This window comes from Gallus gallus, chromosome 2 (assembly GCF_016699485.2).
Source record: "Gallus gallus isolate bGalGal1 chromosome 2, bGalGal1.mat.broiler.GRCg7b, whole genome shotgun sequence".
In the NCBI taxonomy this organism is placed as follows: Eukaryota; Metazoa; Chordata; class Aves; order Galliformes; family Phasianidae; genus Gallus; species Gallus gallus.
The window spans coordinates 99,276,886-99,296,594 of NC_052533.1; the positions used below are offsets into that span (position 1 = coordinate 99,276,886).

Consider the following 19,709-nt stretch of genomic DNA (forward strand, 5'->3'; position numbering starts at 1 on the left):
AGATGCTTCCTTTTTAGCATTTCCCTCCTTTTCCAAGGTCTCCTAATGGATGTACAAACACCACACTATATAATGAAGCTGACTGGACCTGTGGTTCCGGGGCCTGCTCCCATCACTTGGGTGGGCTTAGGCAGTTCCTTCCATGCTAGCTGTGAGCCCAAACACAGCAGGGTGTAATGTGGACAATTTGGATGCAAACCTGCTGTGTGCTACTAGCGAGCTGCTGAGAAGCAAAGCTTTCAGATGGATGACCAAACTTCAGCAGCAGAAAATGGGCTGTTGTGCTGCGGAGACAAATACCCTCCAGGAAGAGAGGTGCTACCTTCAGTGCTTGTATCTTTTCTTCTCACAAATGGCAAGTGACTGTTTTTAAGCACAACACTGAAACTGTTATTAATTAGGATGAGCCCCAGTCATGGAACGTGAGAAGAATTTGTGACACACATGTGGTTAAAGCTATTGGATGCTCTCCACACAGTCTTCTGCTGAGGGGATGTGAGCTTTTCAGGGTTTGTTCAACACAACTCAGGTTACTGAGGTACCCGCCAATAAACCATTACTGCAGTGGGTATACGGCCTGGGATCCTTTTTGTCTGGATTTGCCTTTCTCTCTCCCTTCAGCACCAGCAAGGAAACAAAACTGTGTCTCACAGATATCACAAGTATTGTGCCAAGTGTCCTGAAGTGGAGATGTTAACTAGGAGAAGCTGAACCCCTGAGAAGCCAGGAAAACTGCAGTCAGTGGGGAGAAGGCTGGGATGGGGGAGCAGTCCCTGCTAGCCAGTTGCTCACTGCTATGACAAGTTTTGCTCCTTTGTTTGAGAGGTGATAGCGAACACAAATAAGGAAAAAGGCAAAGCTTCCTGGCACTCTCAAGGCCTTTGGGGCCCCTTTCCACTCAGTGCTGTGCAAGGAGAGAGTCTATGCCAAGGGCATGTGTCCCTCCCCAACTTCCTCTGTAGCCTGGAATTCTGCCTGAGCCCCCCACACTGCTGCTCACTGCATATCAATACCAGTCTTGGCCTACAGTTTTGCTAAAAAATAAGTCTGCACATCTGCTCTAGAGCACAACCCAGAGCAGCACTCACAGAAATAACACTCTCGCTGTGCTGGAGTCAAAGTCATGCTGGGATGAGCAGAGGAGTTTTTCCCTTTTTTTTTTCACTTTGCTGCCTTCCATCACTTAGTCATGGTCAGGGAATTTAAACACTTCCTGCCCTCCCAGAGTGAGTCTTGACCATGACCCTTGTGCTCTTCGGGCACCACACCAGACTGATCCCTGGGCTTTGACTCCATCAGCACTTCTAACAGCTAACTCTAACCAAGGCTTTTCATTTCACCATATTAGGAAGAAAGAGGCTTGGCGGGTTGCTTCTTTTCTCCTCACAGTGAGTTCTGTAATATTACCCTACTGAAAAGCTAAATGCAAAACAGATCACGTAACACAGCAACAACTGCTGTGACAACCAGCTTTACTGAATACGTCAAAGGTTACTGGGAAATTAACGTGCATTTACAACAATATTAAAAGTATGGAGCTATTTCGAAAATCAACTGAGCAAAGTCTGAATCTCGTATCTGAAACCTGTTATCTCAGCCCAGATTAAATCACACTGTGTAAAATTCCTGTAACAATAAAGATTAGGCAGAGATGCTTTATCCTCATTGGTAAACAACTGAAGCTTGCTTCCAGGTGGTCTGGTACAAATCTTCTCCAATTATTCTTAGTTTCATGTGCTGGAAAAGTTCTCTGGCTGCCATTTTGACCCATATACCTGGAGCTTCTGTCCTGGAGGAAGTGGTCTTGTTTTATGTGATAATGGCAGTTGTCTCTACTTCCTCTACTCAAAGCTGTTGAAAACAGTTTCAGGAAAAAGGAAAGAATTCCCACTGAGGAAGCAAAGCATATTCCTCACTGCTTTTAATTCTTTCTTGGAGGACACGAGTACTGACTCAACATGCCTGTCTCAGAAATAGCTCAACAAGCCCAGGTTGCCTGTCACTTGGGAACTCTGGTAGCAGGAAACCTATGTTCCTTACATCTTTCTCACCCTTGAGGCTTTCTGGTTTGTTTGCCCTTTTCCTCATGTCTATAGAGAAGTTTACAAGGATATAAATTTTTTCTCCTAAGACAAGTCTGTTGTTCTTACAGAAAATTTGAACAGCAGTCTGGTTAGACAAGGACCAATCACAAAGCTCATTCTCCATTTCCTTTGGTCCTTCACATACACAGGCAGTGGTGAGCTAATCTGAAAGGCTGACTGAAACTGAATGCAGGAGGGGTCTCAGATCCTGGCTTCCTAGATGAAAAACACTGGTAGAAAAAGATGATGGAACACCAAACAAAAATTACAGTGACTTCACTGAGTGAGCTGAAACTGTTTTCAGGATGTAATTATAAACAGAACAAAACAAAAACCCATGCAGATACAAACCGAAATACTTGATAACGAAAGAAAATGAAAGAAGGGAAAAGTATACTACAATGGTCAATGTTATCAAAGATCCCTTCTGTTGCTGGGCATCAGTCACACAAGAAAGGGTTGAAGAGTGCCAGTAAGGAGAAACATTATGGTATCATATTGAGAGCATTTTTGCAGAGAAGCAGGGTATTTCCACGGGACACAGGGAGGCTGATTTGTCTGCGTGTGACACTAGTTTGTAATTTTGTTGTGTTTGTAATGCTGATAAAATGTAATAGCAAAGCAGGCCCACTGAACCTATGATTTATGTTTTGTATATTGAACAATAGTAAGCTGTTGGGGGTCTGCCAGCACACATTGATTTCAGGATAGCCACGGTAAATCCAGTAAGAACTTCTTATCCTATCCCCAAAGCAGAGGTTAGTCACACTGCATGAAGAACTGGTTCAGTGACACCTAACGATTGCTCATGGGCTGACTAATGAGAAAGCTAGGGTTATGTTTTCAGTTTAATTAAGTAATGGGTGGTAAAGAATCCATAAAACAGACAGGGAGCAATAAAGCCACCTTGTAGTTAAAACCAGCATTCAATCCTTGTTTACACAGAGACAGGACATCTTATTCTTGTGGATCATTACACTTGATTTAATTCAGTGAGTTCTGAATTAAGTTCATCACAATTAGTCACATTTACAGGAAAGGGGAAGATGCAAAAAACAAATTATCCTGGCCGTTTGAGCACCAAAAGCCACCTTTGCTTATTACAATCATTCTATCAGTGTACTCACTCATTCCAATGAAGTCAGTAGTGCCTGAATAACACAAGAGCAGCAGAGTACTTTGTTGTTGTCTGTCCCCAATCTTTCTTACAGTTTATCATAACTATTACTCAACTTCTGACAAAATAAACAATTACTCTCTGTTTAACTCTTCTTGGATGTAGAAAGGGAGATAGTACCTTGCATTGGCAGGGAAACAACATTTCTTCCTCTTAACTAGAACTATGTTTTTGTCTGTTTTGAATTTTTAGGAAGCAGTCATGTACCAATGTTTCCTTTTTCTTTTTTCCTCAAACGTGTAAAAGCTCCAGGCAGAGTGCAGCAACTGGAAATACTACCTCTGTGCACGATTCACGGATTGTTTTCAACTAGCGCTCTTCCCCCAAATCTCTCGTCTTCTGCTTCCTTCCTGGTGACCCAGTTTGCTGTCTGCTTGCTTCCTTCCCTCTGTGCTCAGTGGCTTCTAATCACAGAGAGGGATATATCTCAGGCAACATCCCCCAACTCCATCTGCTTACTTCTGTTTTTGATTATCTTGCAGATGTTAGAAAAAACGTAGGCAGTGGACTCTAAAGTTTCATCTTTCTTTCTCTAACAGCTAGCATTTAACCTATCAAGCTCATTCACTGCACTGAGGTGTCATAAGCCTCTTTTGCAAGAGAGTGTTTGAGTAAGATGCAACATAGAACTTAATTTCAGTAGCATTTTTTTCATCCTCTTGCCGTGCGGAACTTGAAAATCATATTAATCTCACTGGTCTGTTACGCAGCTGGGTTTGAAAATAATCTGAGCTATCACATTACTGTATCAGCTATATTCAGTACTTTGTATGCCTTTGTATTCTACAAAACATTCTGCAAATGATACTTCTTTAAATATTTCCAAAGATCCTTTTTATCTCTGAAAACACTTTTTTTTGAACCAAAAAGACTTGTTTAACGAGTCTTAGGATTTAAAGAATTAATAGAGAAAAAGCTTATAAGATTTAAAGGACTTGCAAGACTTAAAAGAGTTTCATTTGTTTATTCATAACTAATCTTCAGCTCTTCAAGGCGCTAGCAGCAGTCAGGACATTCAGCTTTGAAGCCTGTATGTCAGTGTTACCTGCACTATCTAAAAATGCATTTCACCTTGTCTTCTTCAGCTCTCTGATGCAACATTTTCGTCAGTGGCACGGATGACCCCCATCTACAACAAGGACCACATTGTGGCTGCCCTGGGGCTGAGCATGGAGATTGCAGAATAATCTCTCTGTTTGTGTGTGTCAGTGTGGGGGCTCTCACAATCAGACCCTTTGAGCTAGTGGAGAGCAGGGAATATGCTCTCTAGGTATTGCCTGCTGGCAACGATGACCTCTGGGGACATGACCCAGACCTCCTCTCCATGCTGGCAATCACATCACTTCAGTTCTGGCCTGATACAACAGAGACAGTGCACTATATGGTTTCAATGCATCTGTCAAAATCTGAAAGGGACTCTATTATGTCTTCATTGTCCTAACAAAGCTGTTCCCAAAGGGCAGCAGGGATTCCCAAATGATTAACACTAACAAGAGTATGTTATTATCCTTTTTTTTTTTTTCCTCCAAGTAAATTGGAAGAGAATTCTTTTCTCATACATTAAGAGGCAACAGAATACTCTGGTTTTGAATTCTTAAGACTTAAAGACAAGCAATCATGGCAGAATATGGTAGATGTAAATCACAGTGGCTATGGACAGAATAAGAAACATCTAGACATGGCCTGCAGCAGGCAAAAGTTATGTCTGTGAGTAGCCACAACTTTAACATATTTTGTTATTAGAGTTGACAAATGTTCTATTCTGTTGTATTTCCAGGAAGAGACATAGGCACATGGAGCATGCACTGTACCGGAGGAAACTCCATTCTTCCAGGAAATGTTTGACCGATTGTGCAAGTACAGTATAAATGCTTTGTGCCTGAGCACTGAACCCAGGGAATCTGACAGCTTACTGTACATACACCCTATGCTGATCAAGCCCTTCAGAAGCATTTGGCTCACTGCTTGTGTGCTGTATTGTTTATGTACTCATGCTGAGTAGATGTCTTGGAAAAATAGAGATATTGCTAGATAGCTGAGCACCTCAAAATCCAATGTAAAACCTTCAGATTCCACCCAGACATCATTTAAAATCAAGATATATGATGGCCTTGGACATACTACTGTAGGGTTACAGGTCCTTGGCATGAGTTACCGTACAGAAAGCACGAGGCAGACATGGTTCATTCAGTAGCTGATTGCAAGCAGCTACCTAGGGTGTTAGTCCAAGTAGCAAGCAAAAATGAAACAGACATATGAATGAGAAGGAAAGAGGGAGCACAATTACATTAGATCCTATCTAAATTCTGAGACTGCACCAGTTCTGGTGCTCAGATGAGGATTAAATCATTCAACAAGCAAAGAAGCAAACCAAGTAAAATCCGTAGGGAAGGTAAACAGGACAGTGTTACAAAATTTTTGGGTCTGGTGCCACAAACTAGATTTTTTAAAGAGAAAGAAATATGGAAACACTCATCAGACATGAAGTAAGCACTGAAACTTAAGCGGTCAAACTTGCTACAGCTCACAGTACACCCTTTATTTTTGCCTCTATTCATGTCATAACTATGGAAGAATATCTAATTATTTTTATTTTAGAGCCTTCTAAATAAGTTGTCCCTTCAACTAACATGCATATTGTCATTAATGAGCTCATATTTTTTATAGAACTTTGTCTACCTGAAGCACTTTAAGAGACAAATAGAGTCATTTTGGTTGAATTAAGGAAGCATCATAAGGAACTGGACCATATTATCTCCTTGAAGGCTTCTAATGCAATTACATATATCACAAGTGCAAGCTCTTTAAGCCCCTGACATAAGCAAAGGAAGAGGGCATATACTTCCTGAGAGTGAACATGTAAACTAAATGAGAGCATGAAGTCATGCAATATGCTTTGAAGTCTTCTCTGTGCTTAGCTTTAAGTGAACTCCAGATGTTAATGTCTCCTTTCCTATAATCAATACACACTTTTAAGAAAATACTTTTTTTTGAATGCTTCAGGACCAAAGCAAAAAAGGAATACTTATTTTCCTAAGACAATGTTTTCCTTAAGTGTGTTTTGATGTATGCAAAAGGCAATGACCGAGCTACAAAATATGAATGTTGACTCTCCGATGAATTCATTTTTATTTTAGTCATAAATTTTGATCCATGATCCCATGATCCACAGAAAATAATTTTGAACATGATGCTTAAAAGTATTCTTGGCACTGGACTGAAATAATGTTGAAATGTACATTAATTTTTTAAAGCTAAGCAACACACTGAATATTTATTTTATTGAAAAGAATACTTATGAGGGGAAGATATTTTTAAATCTTTTGACTGAGTGGGGAGTAGCTTCACACTGTCATTATTAAAATCCTGGATCAGATTCTCAGCTAGTTGTAAACTGTTACAGCCTCACTGGTTTAATTTATCCCTTATGTTTAAATTCAGAACATCCTTCTTTGTGGTATTACTAATTCTGAAGTTATTACAAATTACAAAAATTGCATGAAAAACATTACCTCTCACCATCTCAATTTTTCTCTGCAGTTCTGGATTGGCTATCAGGCAATTCTGAACCCTCAGCTTGTATTTTCCATGGTGTATTGTACTTTGTGGCATACTGAATCAGTGAGAAGGAATGAAACATTTGCTGGAAAATGTTGTAGCCACACAAAAACCTAGATGTGTGCATAATTCTATTTTTTGCCACTCAAGCACATTATACGCATTTGAAAAGAGTCCCACATTTGCTGAATAGACGCCACGTTTGTTAATGAAGCTGCTTAATAACTCATTGTAGTTGAGGTATCTGGAAGAATTACCTCAAAGAACTATGTTCTTATTTTTTACCTGAAGAAAAATGCTTATATGTCACGTAATATAGAAAGGACAGAAAAGTAGTTTTTCAGCACATTGTCTGTTGATTACTTTTGTCAATGTCAAGAAAAGTCTGCAACTTTAATCTCAATGACTTGAGCATCTCTACTACTATCATCTCCCTTTCGGTCTATTTGCAACCAGCCCCAACTTGTTTCTTTTCTTCTGTCTCTTCAATTTCCCAGAAGGTAAATGATGCTGGGCTGAGTGAGAGCCTCGAGTAGAGGTAAAGCAATGAAGGCATTTGAGATGAGCTTTCTGCACAGAGCCACGTGGAGGAGACACCACTACAGCACAGGGGGTGCCACAAACTCTGGGAAGGGATGAGGACTGCAGCTGACAGGTGTGTTTCTTCAATGGCATTTGACAGTCATATTGCCTTATCAGAAACCATCACACACCAGCCTCTTTTCAACCAGTTATAAATACTTACAAAAAGTTCAGGGTCAAAACATACTTCAAATTCTCAAAATAATAGATTATCAGAGCATCCCAAGCAGATAGGTCATATTAACAGAGGTAAACCTTCTTGGCTTTGCTGAAGACAGTAGACCATAAAAAGCAAGCTACATTAAAACAGGATTTGACTAACAGTTTTGAGGAAAACTGAACAACTAATTTCTTATTAATAAATTCATTTTCGTTTCACTCATTTTAGAATTAGATAATAATATATTATTTGGTAACTTCTCTCAGTCAGGACATCAGTAACTACAAGCATAGCTGTGTAAGCATAAAGACAAAACTGAATTTAAAAAAAAAAAGCTGCAGTTGACTCCAGTTGGAAATTCATTTGAAGAATTTTCATTTATAATATAAGCACAGAAATGTGTTGGTAAGAAACTTCTAAGTTGTCAGATAAACCTGTGAAAGGTCATGCTCAAAGGATGGGAGATGTAACCAAAACTGAGGACAAAGCAAAGTTGAAGAGTAGAAGCTTAGAGTTGAAGGAGACAAAGCCAACAGCCAGGGTACACCAACTAGAAGATCACAGATCTCCAAAGAACAGACATTTGTGGAGGACACAATGGACTAAAGATAAAACTTACTTTACTATATTGTCCAGTTTTCAATAGAGGAACAAAGAGAGAAACAAAAAACTGCTATAAAGTTCCTATCAATTAATTATAAAAGACATTCTGTGAACTTAAAATGATTTCTATGTTCACTATAAGGTGATATAAGGAACATCTTCATGGGAATTTGCAAAGCAACACCTTAAACTTTGAGTGGCATTTTTCTAATTTGTGTTTGAATGTTTGTATTATTTGCATGTGAAAAAAAAGATCCTTCTACTATGTAAGGAACCAAAAAATCAATGATGCTTCCAAGCTGGCCTCCAGTGAGAGCTGGAAATGTTTGACTAAGTTACATTTCTCTGCAGTGTCTATAAAAAAGGCAAATATCAGAGTAAGAAAAAACAGGGAACACCAATAGACAGTAACCAGTAGATTCCTAGTTTCCTCAACTACATTCTTTTTCTCCTGCTAATTTTATTTTAGAAACTTATCCGAACTATTTCATCCATAAACATTCTGAGAGAAGCTGCAACATGCCAGGTATTTCAAAGCTAGATATTCAAACACATTGCAGCTCTTGAAACTATTGGAGCTAGAGATCACTAGTATTTACACAATATGATGCCACCATTTGCAGTTTGTCAGTGATGTGAATAACTCTGAATTCTACAAGCAGCCTTACTGAAGCCAGACAAATGACTTTTGTGCATATGATTTGGAAGTTAATGTCTCTTAATACTGACGCTGAGATAGTAAAACATAGTTCTTGGAAATCTCTGAGAAAATCTCAGGAGAAATCTCACCGGAGGAAAGTTTTCAAAGCAGAAGTTATAGCTGGACAGTATTAGCTTCAACCATATTGACAAAGGTATAAAATGCCTTCCTCCTGGGAAGTACAAACACTGGATGTCCCAAAACCATGCCAGGAAGTATTACTTTTCATAAACATAGTGTATTATAGGAAGGCATTACTCTTGACTATTTTGAGTTACTGGTATATTCTGGCTTCTAAGCTGTTCCTGGAGCTCCCCTTTAGATACTGAAAGGCTGCTATCAGGTCACCTCACAGCCTTCTCTCCTCCAGGCTGAAGAGCCCAAGCTCCCTCAGCCTGTCCTCAAAAGAGAGGTGTTCCATTCCATGGAACATTTCTGTGGCCCTTCTCTGGACACACTCCAACAAGTCCATGTCTCTCCTGTACCAAAGACTCCGCATCTGTACACAGTACTCCAGGTGAGGTCTCACCAGTGCAGAGGGACAGGATCACCTCCCTTGACCTGATGGCCATGCTTCTTTTGATGCAGTCTAGAATATGGTTGGCCTTTTGCGAGGGCACATTGCTGGCTCATGTCCAGCTTCCTGTTCACCAGTACCACCAGGTCTTTTTTGGAAGGGCTGTGCTTTCCTTTCATCTCACAGCTTGTACTGGTAATGGGGGTTGACTTGATCCAAGTGCAAGATCTTGTATTTAGATTTGTTGAACCTCATGAGGTTTATCTGGGCCTGTCTAGGTCCCTCTGGATGGCATCCCATACCTCTGGTGTGTCGACTGAACCCTACAGCATGCTGTCATCAGCAAACCTGCTGAGGGTGCACTTGACCCCATTGTTGATGTCATTGATGAAGATATTAAGGAGTATTATCCCCAGCACCTGTAAAAGTCTTTCTTGTTCTTTCTGGCATCCCTAGCTAAGTTCAAACTTGGCCTTGGCTTTCCTGACATCTTTCTTACACAGCCTAGCAGCTTCCTTATACTCTTCCCTGGTACCTGTCTTTGTTTCCACTGGCTATGCATTTTCTTCTTGCTCGTTTGACCAGCAGGTCCCAGTTCAGCCATGCTGGTCTCTAGCCTTCCTTTTCTGACTTGCTACACCTGGGAATGGGGAGCACTTGTGCACTGAAGAAAGAGTCCTTAAAGATATACCAGTTCTGATACAAGAGATAGTTTGTGATTTTAAAGTCAGGTACATTGTGAGTAATAGAACTGCTAATCTCTAAGTCCTACAGAGCATAGCTGAAGTTTGTAGCTGAGCTTTATCAACCCTGTGCATATTTTTGGCTGGATAGCCTCTAAAAAGTAATTAGTATTGCTATGCAAACACAGTAAATCATGTCTGAAAGCTCACATGCTCGTGTCAAATGGTACAACTAAGCTGTTTCTGTGCCCTTTGTCATGGTGAATACATGTGTCTTCTCACTTCTGCCTAGATAAGAGCCATGATCTATGATAGGGGATGAAGATTCACAGGGCAATCCTCCATCTTTTAATGATCACGTTAGATCTTTCACTACACAAGCACCTTATGAATGTTGTGAAGCTGTAACACTATCTTTCCCATGAGTACACCGAATTACTTATCCATGCTTTTGATAAAATGCATCTTGACTGAACTGTTGTGGCTCACTAACTGTGGCAGATTTCCAGTCAAGGGCTATATTTACATCAGTTACAATTGATTCAAAATGCTTCCACAAGATTTTGAACAGGCTAACACATCTTCATGTTTAATCAAAACCAGAAACTAGATAGGTAGCTTTTCAATAAAACAAAGGAATAATCATGATTATACCTCTAGCTCTTCGGTTTCAGTTGGTATCTTTGGCTAACATTCAGCCACTGCTTGGTCTGGTGTCTTTTCTGTCCCTCCAGGCACAGGTTATGCATTCAAAAGGGACCAAGAGGGAAGTCACCTAACTCAGTTTCAGAAGCAATTGAAGAGTTTAACGCACAAGCCCTATTCAGTTACAAGGAGGGTAAATGCTCCTGAATGCAAACTTGGTTTTGAAGGTGATACTGAGGCTTTTAAGTCACTGAGACATCCGAAAATTTTCCTTCAACTTCACTTCATACTACACTCATTGTCTTTTTCTGCAGACACTAACCTTGTCCAGCTTCCTGGGATTTTGACCACCTAAATTCAAGCCTTATCTTTTAAATTTGGCTGTGATTAAAACAGCTGTTATTTATTCTTTTGTTTGTCATGAGTTTCTGCAAGATTGCCATAAAGTCAGTCTGTTTGTATGGTAATGTACTGTTAATCTCTTTTTCCTTTATGAAATACACACACAATACCCTGAGGGGAAGATTATTATATATGGTTTCGTACATACATATATATATGAGTACACACCAAAGATCCGAACAAAGGGAAGAAATGTTTTGGTAATCTAAACAAAGATGAAGCCTTTGTGAAAAAGCCATTTAACATATGTAGAAGAACGTTTCCTAAGTCATGAACCAAGGGATCAACATTAATTTGTTGCTAAATGGAAGATTAATTTGAGATAAAAATGGAATAGACTTTATTTAAAGTCTATTTGTGTAGGAGAAAGATATATCAAATTAAGAGGCTGCTATATCACTGTGATCACTTATAGTTCACCACCAAAAGTTTTCCAAAACAATGCATTTTAAAAGGCTTTCTCCTGAAGAGTAATTAAAACTTGAAGAAATTTTGATAATGTTTGGTTCATCTTTATCAGAATTCGGTGATTATCTTGTAACAGCATTAACAGTAGACAAATTCTAGCTATTTAGAAACATCTGCATTTCTATGTCTCAGAAATGTTAAGAATTAGGAATCACTTTTGAAGTGTATTGCAAAGCCCTGCCTGGAAAAGGCACATCTAGGAGTGTGTTATCTCTTCATTGCATGGACCGGATCACCTTCATTGGGACCAATCAGGAGAAAAACCAGCAGTGGGAGACCCCTCAGAATTATATTAATATGAAAAAGAAGTTGCAAAATCACAGAAGGTAGCTTTGGCAGTGCCACTGATGCCAGTGAGCTCTATCATCCAACCTGAGTGAACACTTGGGTCTTGTAATGATACTTTATTTGCTGAAGAAAAGTCTCTTAGTACTAGAATTTTAACTGTCCAGTAGAAATTTCAGAATGAACCTGGTGATTTGATTATTTTATTCTAAATATTCTAAATCAATAACTTATCTAGTGTAACTCAGATCACCTGGGACACTAGCTACTTGGATTTCCTTTCAGTGAAAGTTTGTGTGTGACAAGAAAGTACTTGTTCTTCTGATCAAAGTCAGCTAAAGTCTATTCTGTACTCATCATATTGAATCATGATCATCATATTGTGCTTCTCTGCAGTATCTCACACCATTTGAGACTTCCCTTTGATACTCAGTATATGTCTTGTGACGCTTCTACAGAGGAAACAACAGGGGAAGGTATCCTTGAAAAGTTTTCCCCAAGGCAAGGAGTATTATTTCTGTCAGCCGTCATGACCCTGGCTCATGACATTTTACTGCAGGGAGACTTTGGAACTGGAAACATTGTGTTGGCCATTTCAGCGTTGGCAAACTCTAAGAGAACAGGAGTTCCCTAAATACAATTCCTTTAACACTCCTTATCTTTGCTCTGGAGATGTGGAGATGTAAACACCACATTAATCAGCCAGCAGGAGAGAAAACCCCTGCAATTCCTACATGTGGGATGAGAAATCCTGCCCGAGTGCTGGGCTGATGGTCTGTATTTTCATTTATTTAGGCTCCATAAATAAACTTCCAGTTTGATTAAAACAATGAGGACATGTCCTGGTTTTCAGCTCCCTTGATTTTTTCCAGTTTTCATGACTATATCAACAGTTTTAACTGCTGCTCACCACCATACCTTGTTGCACTGTACCGGACAGAATCACCTTCAAATGGAAAGCATCCATTAGAAAAAGCCAGCAAATCCCTGCCTACTAGTTGTACAGAACCAAGACAGATTTGAGCACAACTTGAAAAATGGGGATTTAGATAAAGTATTTGTGACTGTAGAAACGCTCTAGCTCATTTAGCTATGTAATCTGTATGAGTGTATCACTTAAACTGTCAGATCTCATTTTCCTGCCATTGAGTGATATACCAGAGGTTTCTTCTTCCCTTAAAGCCAGGTTTCCATAACCCTCTAGTTGTGTTCAAGTTAAATTACAGCCACAACACTGAATTGAAATACATGGCAATATCACAAACATCTGTATGACATCCAAAAGATAAAGGCTAAAAAAGGCAAATTTTTGGATGCCAAGCCAAATGAAAGCAAAAAAAAAAAAAAAAAAAAAAAAAAAAAAAGGAGGGGGGGGGAGGAGAATGTGACTCATTTGATTAGAAGTAAAGGTTTTTCTCCCTCTGGAACATTATTCCACTGACATACATTTAAAAAAAAAGCATAAATAGTGAGGAAAAAGTTGTACTACAACAGGGTATAATAGTCCAGAAAACACTTTGTCAATAAAGCCTTAAACAGGGCTGTATTATTAGGTTTTTGTGTATTTTCATGCAATTTAACTTGAACCAAAAAAAGAACAACATCCATATACCTATCTTGCAGTCTCTTTCACTTGCACTTTGTCTAGTTGTTTTTCTGCAGTGGATCTTTTTTTTTTGTTCCCCCTTTCCTGACTGGAAAAGCTGGAAAATTCCACTAGTGATAACTCTGTCAGCTTACTCCCTCTCCTGTCACTCCTTATTTAAGAAAACAAGAGGGAGGGAGCAGGGTCTGCGAGGCTAAGTTATTGATTTAGTAAATTCTGCAAATCTTACCTCGCAGCAGAACAAATCCTTGGTGCTATCCTTAAGGGAGCAGGGCAGAGTCCTTCTGAAACTCAACTTCTTCATGCTCCTAGCGACAGTAAGTTCTTTCTCAGCCTATGATCACAAAGTTGCTTATTCTGGGAGCTATCTGACAGCCTGTGATAGGATATTCTGCCTCTAGTCATACAAGAGCTGTGAGAACAAAGAGCGGTGGAGCTTCTGGCCCTTGTGGGAAATGGACTGACACTGCTCCATCACTATTTAAAGAGTAGATGCCTTCAGGATAAATCCTCTTAGTGTGTTTTCCTGTTTGTGTCAGAACTTAAGCCTTTTATCCATTTCCTAAGAGGAGAAATAAAAAAGTAATCAGTGCTAGCTGCGCTGTAATTCAGGAGAGTCCCTGTGGGGTGGCACAGAAAAAGACAGAGCCAATTTATGTGTTTTCTGCTAAAGGGATGTAAGATGTGGCCATTAACATAGCTCCAAAATTGTAAATGACCAGATGAAAATTAACGAGGAGCTCTCTCCAGTGCACAGTGCCAGCTAAGAAAGAGAAGCGAGCCAGAGTACAGCTATTAAAGATATCAAATATTTATGGGGATGCCTTTCTTGCTTTTTTTTTTTTTTTTTTTTTTTTTTTTTTTTTTTTTTCAGTGGGAGGTGCAGATGAATGCTGTCAAACTAAGCACCAGGTTTTGCATAGACTGGCCCACAATTGTTTGTTTGTTTGTTTTGCCATGTTAGGTAAGTTCTTGAAATTTAAGGATGACAGAAGTTGCAGGCTGGGGAGGGCACATGTGCAGATTGTTTTTTACCACTGACAGTTACTGCAATAAAAAGAGGCCCAAGAAACATGGAAAGCATTTGGGATGGCCCAACTAAACTTCCTCCACCAAGCTTACTTATTCATTGAAATACTTAAACTGATCTCTCAAAAGGAAATCTGACTTCATGGTTATAAGATTTCTGTTATTCTTCACTTCCTCTAAATAGATAGCTAAAGGTCTTCAGTAGAAAAAATGGGACTATTAGCTGCCTGGCAGCTAATGTTGCTTCATGTGAAACAGAAATGTGATGCTAGTCCAATCCTCCCAGTTAAATACATCTACAGTATCACCTCCCACAGGCATTCCATCAGAGGCTGAATATTCACAAGACTACCTCTCTTTCCTTCAAGGATGTCTTCTCCCTCTTTTTAAAAGAGTGATTCACTGCCCCTTCAGTTACGCCCTTTAAACTGCTACTGTACAAGGAAATTAAAGTCATTTTATACTTAATTATAAGCATTGTATAAAAAGATAAATAGAGTTTAAATACGTAGAGTTTAAAAATATATAAACATAAATAGAGGATTGACTTTTCCCAAAGTTACTCTCTGATGAGATTTACAAAAGCCTTGGTAACAGTGCCCTGTGGTTTCCTAGAAATTAAGGTGAGATTTGGTTGCATTTGGTAAATGCAAAGGCAATCCAAATCCCTAGCAGCTCGCTGCCCGTGTGGTGCAGAAAAACACAGGCTGCGGGGGGGAGAAGAAGCAAGACCAGCTCACCTGCAGCAATTCACAGTAAGCTTATCCTCTCTCTCTTATCCCCTCTTCCTTAATGGCATAAGAAGCAATTAAAATGCTTCCTGTGTCACAGTAAGCACCAGGTCATCTCATCTAACACTAGATGTTGAACTGGGATGTGTGGGTTAAGGCCAATATACCACAGGCTCCCAGTGGCAGCCAGTGGAAAGGAAACCACCTCCGAAGAGCAATTCAGCTCAGCTATGGATGAGATGTCTGCCTTGCTGTCCATAATAGGAGAGAACAGTGAAGTTCTCACAAAGAACTCTTAAAATCTGGAAGTAGTTAACTGCTCACTGAGCATTTTGTACACTTGAAAGCAAGGGAACAGTGAGCATCTCTCTGCTGTGTCCTTGCATTTAACATAGCTACAAAATACAGTGTTTTACTGAACTACAATTTAAATAAATCTTTAAGTTAAAAGTCTTGCCATTAACAATTTAAATATGATTTAATTTTTTTCTCTCTCTCTGTTTCTGGACCAGCACAAGGGTGAGTCCTAATCACAGCTGTACTATGAAAAATAAACAGTGGTGAACTCACATACACAGGTGTTCTACTGAAGCTGGTAGGGATCTGAATTACACAAAGATCTGCCTGCACTGGTATCTTAATTCATAGAATCATTAAGATTCTATGAATCATTCATTAAGATGAAAAGACCTCTAAGTTCATCTAGTCCAATTGTCCACCTGCCATTAATACTGTGCACTAAATCATGTCCCTAAGTACCACATATATGTTTTGATTTGACTCTGTTTCATGATCAGTTAAGAATTAGCTCTGTGTTAATTCCCTATTTGTTGTACATAGGGACAAAAGGATGAAATATTTCAGCAAATATACTGAATGTCATCCAATTGACACTTTCTGATGCATGTGGCTTCATCCTATTCTTTCTTTGAAAATTAAATGCTAAGAACTAAAATAGACTTCCTATTGACTCCATTTTATGACTACAGAAATATATAGGTTATCCTTACAATGAGACAAATGCCTAACCTCATTGCTGCATCTGGACGTAAAAACCAGTCCAAAACAATTTGCTATTAAAAGTGTCAGGGCTTCAGCCAAATGAGTAATTGAAAAAAAACTTCATCTAAAGTTCATCTGAAACAAAGCCATTTTCTTTACACGTAGAAATTCAGAAGAACAATAAACAGTTTGAGCTCAGTGATTCTGACTTTGTTTTACTTTTCTGTTCAAAATTAAATCTACATAAATTAGAAACAAAACAGTTCATTTAGAAGATGTTGCAATGATATGTTTCAGCTTTTTCTGATTTTGGCTTCTTTTTTTCTTGGCTCAAAAAATGCTCTGTAGGTTATTCTGATCAACCCAACCCAAACTTCTTTCTCCCTGAGAAAAAAAAAAAAAAAATCCTTTCTTTTTTGATCCTGCTTCTAAATACAGTCTTCTGTTTTAACAGGTCACTGCTGCTGGGGAATTGCTTTGAGGATTTGTCTAACTGATGTCATATGGCAAGCATGAAAATAAAAATACAAGAAAGGAACTGGAAGAAATATTGTTGGATTAATTATTCCAGAGAAATTAAACTGGCATGATCCTAATCATGTAGTGGTTTCCTCTGAAACATGACTTCTATTTCCAGGGTCTCTATATATTGATCTATTCCAGCTGCTAGTGATCAAAAATCATAGGCGCTTCTCCAGGCCGGATTTTACATTAACACTGGGATGCATTAAATACACATGCCCCAAATCTGGCTTGTTTTTCATGATAGAAGAATGGCAGTGTCCTAAGACTTAATAAGTGATGTATTTTAAAGCAGTAATTTAGATAGGAAGAAGATAGTCATTCATGGCCTGGCAGTCCAGATTTGACCTCAGCTCCTCAGATGCCATGAAAGATTAAAACATCTTGGAGATCTCTGAAGATCTGCTTCTGTCTGGACTTTGTCAGGGGTTCTGTAAAATCTCCTACCTGTAACCATGATCGATTAAGATTTAATTGTGATCTTAGCTCTGACTAGGAGGACATTAATTTACAGAGTAGGGATTTTTCAAAAGAAACTATTTAACCTCAAGACCATTTAGACATAAAATCAGCCATGCAAGAGAAGAGTGTTTACAGAGCATGACAGAAGAAAGATTGTAAAAGGTGCAATGCCGATATATAAAAGCTGTGGAACAGAAAAATCCTCCCAGTGCCTGTAGGAAGAGTTTTGTTTTGCAACGTGCCTGCACTGCTGGCCACTGAGCTGATTTTCAGAAATTAGCTGACATGGCACTCTTTATCTACACTAAAGCTCAGTGTTGGCTGTGAAGGTCACCTTGACAAATGAATTTGCCCAGTGGAAAAAACCTCCTCCACAAGTAAATTAACAGGAAGATCCTGAGCTTGTTTTCCAGCGCCTGCTGCGAGGGCCACAAGCCAGGGCCATATGTACACTGGAAACAGTTTGTGGAGCCATGTGATTGGGGAGTAATTTTTTGTGATGAATTTACAAACATGGGATTTTTTTCAAGTGGGTCTCTGATTTTGCACCTTAATTTTTGGTCAGCTAGTGATGTCCTCCTGTTATGACTCTACAACAAAAGCTTCTCTTTCTTCTTTCATTACTGAATCATAGAGAAGATGCTATTTGTCCTAAACCCAAGGACTTACAGTACAGTTCCCAAGAGAAGTGACTTACTGTCCTTCAGCCATTGTTTCTTTCAAAACTGAAGAGTTCCGTTGGAAGCAACCTTCGAAGAACAGTTGGACTGAGTCCAACTGCATGACTCCTTCAGAGCTAACCAAAACATGGGGCATCAACTACCTTTCAAGGAAGCCTGCTCCAACACTTGATGGTCATCACAGTAAAGACATTTTTCCCAGTGCCCAGTCTGACCCTCCCCTGGTGCACCTTTGTGCCATTTCTGCATGTCAAAAATAGAACAAGAAGGACAAGAAGGGAAAGACTGAAAGGACAGCAGTCTGGTGGAAGAGTCACTAAATTACTGAGCGAGGGGGAAATGAGTAAGAAGCCATATCAGTCACATGGCAAGAAGATAAGGAAAATCACTGCTTAATAGTATATCTGGATTGCAATATATTGTTACTGGGAAAGAAGGTTATAAGCTGATAGTCTGCAAAGCTACCACTGCTCATCAGGACAAGTCTTTGGCTTTTGCTCCTTCTGCAGCCTTCTGTCCTTCTGTCAGCTCCTTCTGTCTACGTTCCCACCTTTAACCGAGGTTGATCATCATGAGGCTTTTCTAGGTACAGTTTGAATTGCCCCTCAAGGGCAGTGATGTTCTGACCCTTAAAAGTCATGTATTTCATTGATCTTCCTCACCTTTACTTTTACTCATCCCAAACAATCTTTCCAAACTGGTCTTTCTGTCACTTCTGCTGTTGCTCCATGGCTTTGGCACACAGGGAAATGTCAGAGGTAGGGTTCCTGCAGTCTAAAATGATTGCCAGCATCTTTTGTCCAAAAAAAGAATATTCATAACATACAATATGGGCTGAGGGTTCAAAGAGTGTTATAAAGGGTATGGAAAACTAGAATTCATGACATCAAGGGCTGAAGGATTACTGCAGTTTGAAGGGAAACAGAGGAACTTTGTCTAAAGCCAAACAAAGCCAAGCAATGGATAAAAGTTCTAGCTTACAATTGCCAAATATAAGACATTTGTTCTCTCCTCAACCTTTAGATGTTAACCAAGCACTGCTAAACTAACTACAGTTAAACCACTATAATATATCTGGGATATTTTTATGTTAACAGATGTTCTTTACTAATGTGACTTTAAAAGTAACTGTAACTGCCAAATTACTATTTGGCCAGCTACCATTATTTTAAGAACTGAGATGAGTTTCTTGTGAGCTTCTAACAGTCTATCAGCTAGTTCACATCTTTGTAGAGGTGAGGATTTAATTTAAACAAAATGTCTTACTAGTTTCACCCATTAGGTAATGCTAATTTAATCTGCACTTTGATTGCATTTTACTTGGAGGAGACTGTAAATCAAGATATGTGTTCCAGTAAAAGGACTTTGAAAAAATCCTTAACTAAACAGTCTGAAAATTCTGCTGGACACAAATAGAAAAAAATAAGTTTTACTTTGTATACATAATTATGTCTCTGAAAAAGTTCAATCAATAGCAAATGTTCAATCTACAAAGCTCATTTCTTCAAACAGAAACATACACAAGGCAAAGCCATATCTAATTACCATGTATAACATAAGCATTGAGTTACTCTGAGGTTTTATTAAGTATTTGACAAAAAAAGCAAACTAGGCTTGGCAGTCAGGTAGAATTTGAGAAGCCAGCCTTGTACAATACATCAAAAAAGAGAGCAGAAGAAAATAACATTTAATTAGCGAATGTAATGAAGGAATCATTGTTAACCTCTTCAGTAAGAACCATCACAGCCATTTCAACATAATAAATAAAATAGGAGAGACTAAACGCCATTAGTATGAAGTAAAAAAAAATCCA

General features: G+C 39.1%; 1 protein-coding gene across 2 annotated transcripts in view; it reads right to left on the reverse strand.

Annotated features, from left to right (window-relative positions):
• ARHGAP28 (Rho GTPase activating protein 28) overlaps window positions 1-19,709 on the reverse strand; it is a 74,015-nt gene that overhangs the window by 35,365 nt on the left and 18,941 nt on the right. Inside the window, exon 1 of one of the 2 annotated variants that reach the window (XM_040695645.2) lies at window positions 13,700-13,801. The exons of the other annotated variant lie outside the window; for it this stretch is intronic. The gene's annotated coding sequence lies outside the window, so the exon portion shown is untranslated. Of the gene's footprint in view, window positions 1-13,699; window positions 13,802-19,709 lie in introns of those variants that run through there. 2 annotated transcript variants of the gene reach the window in all.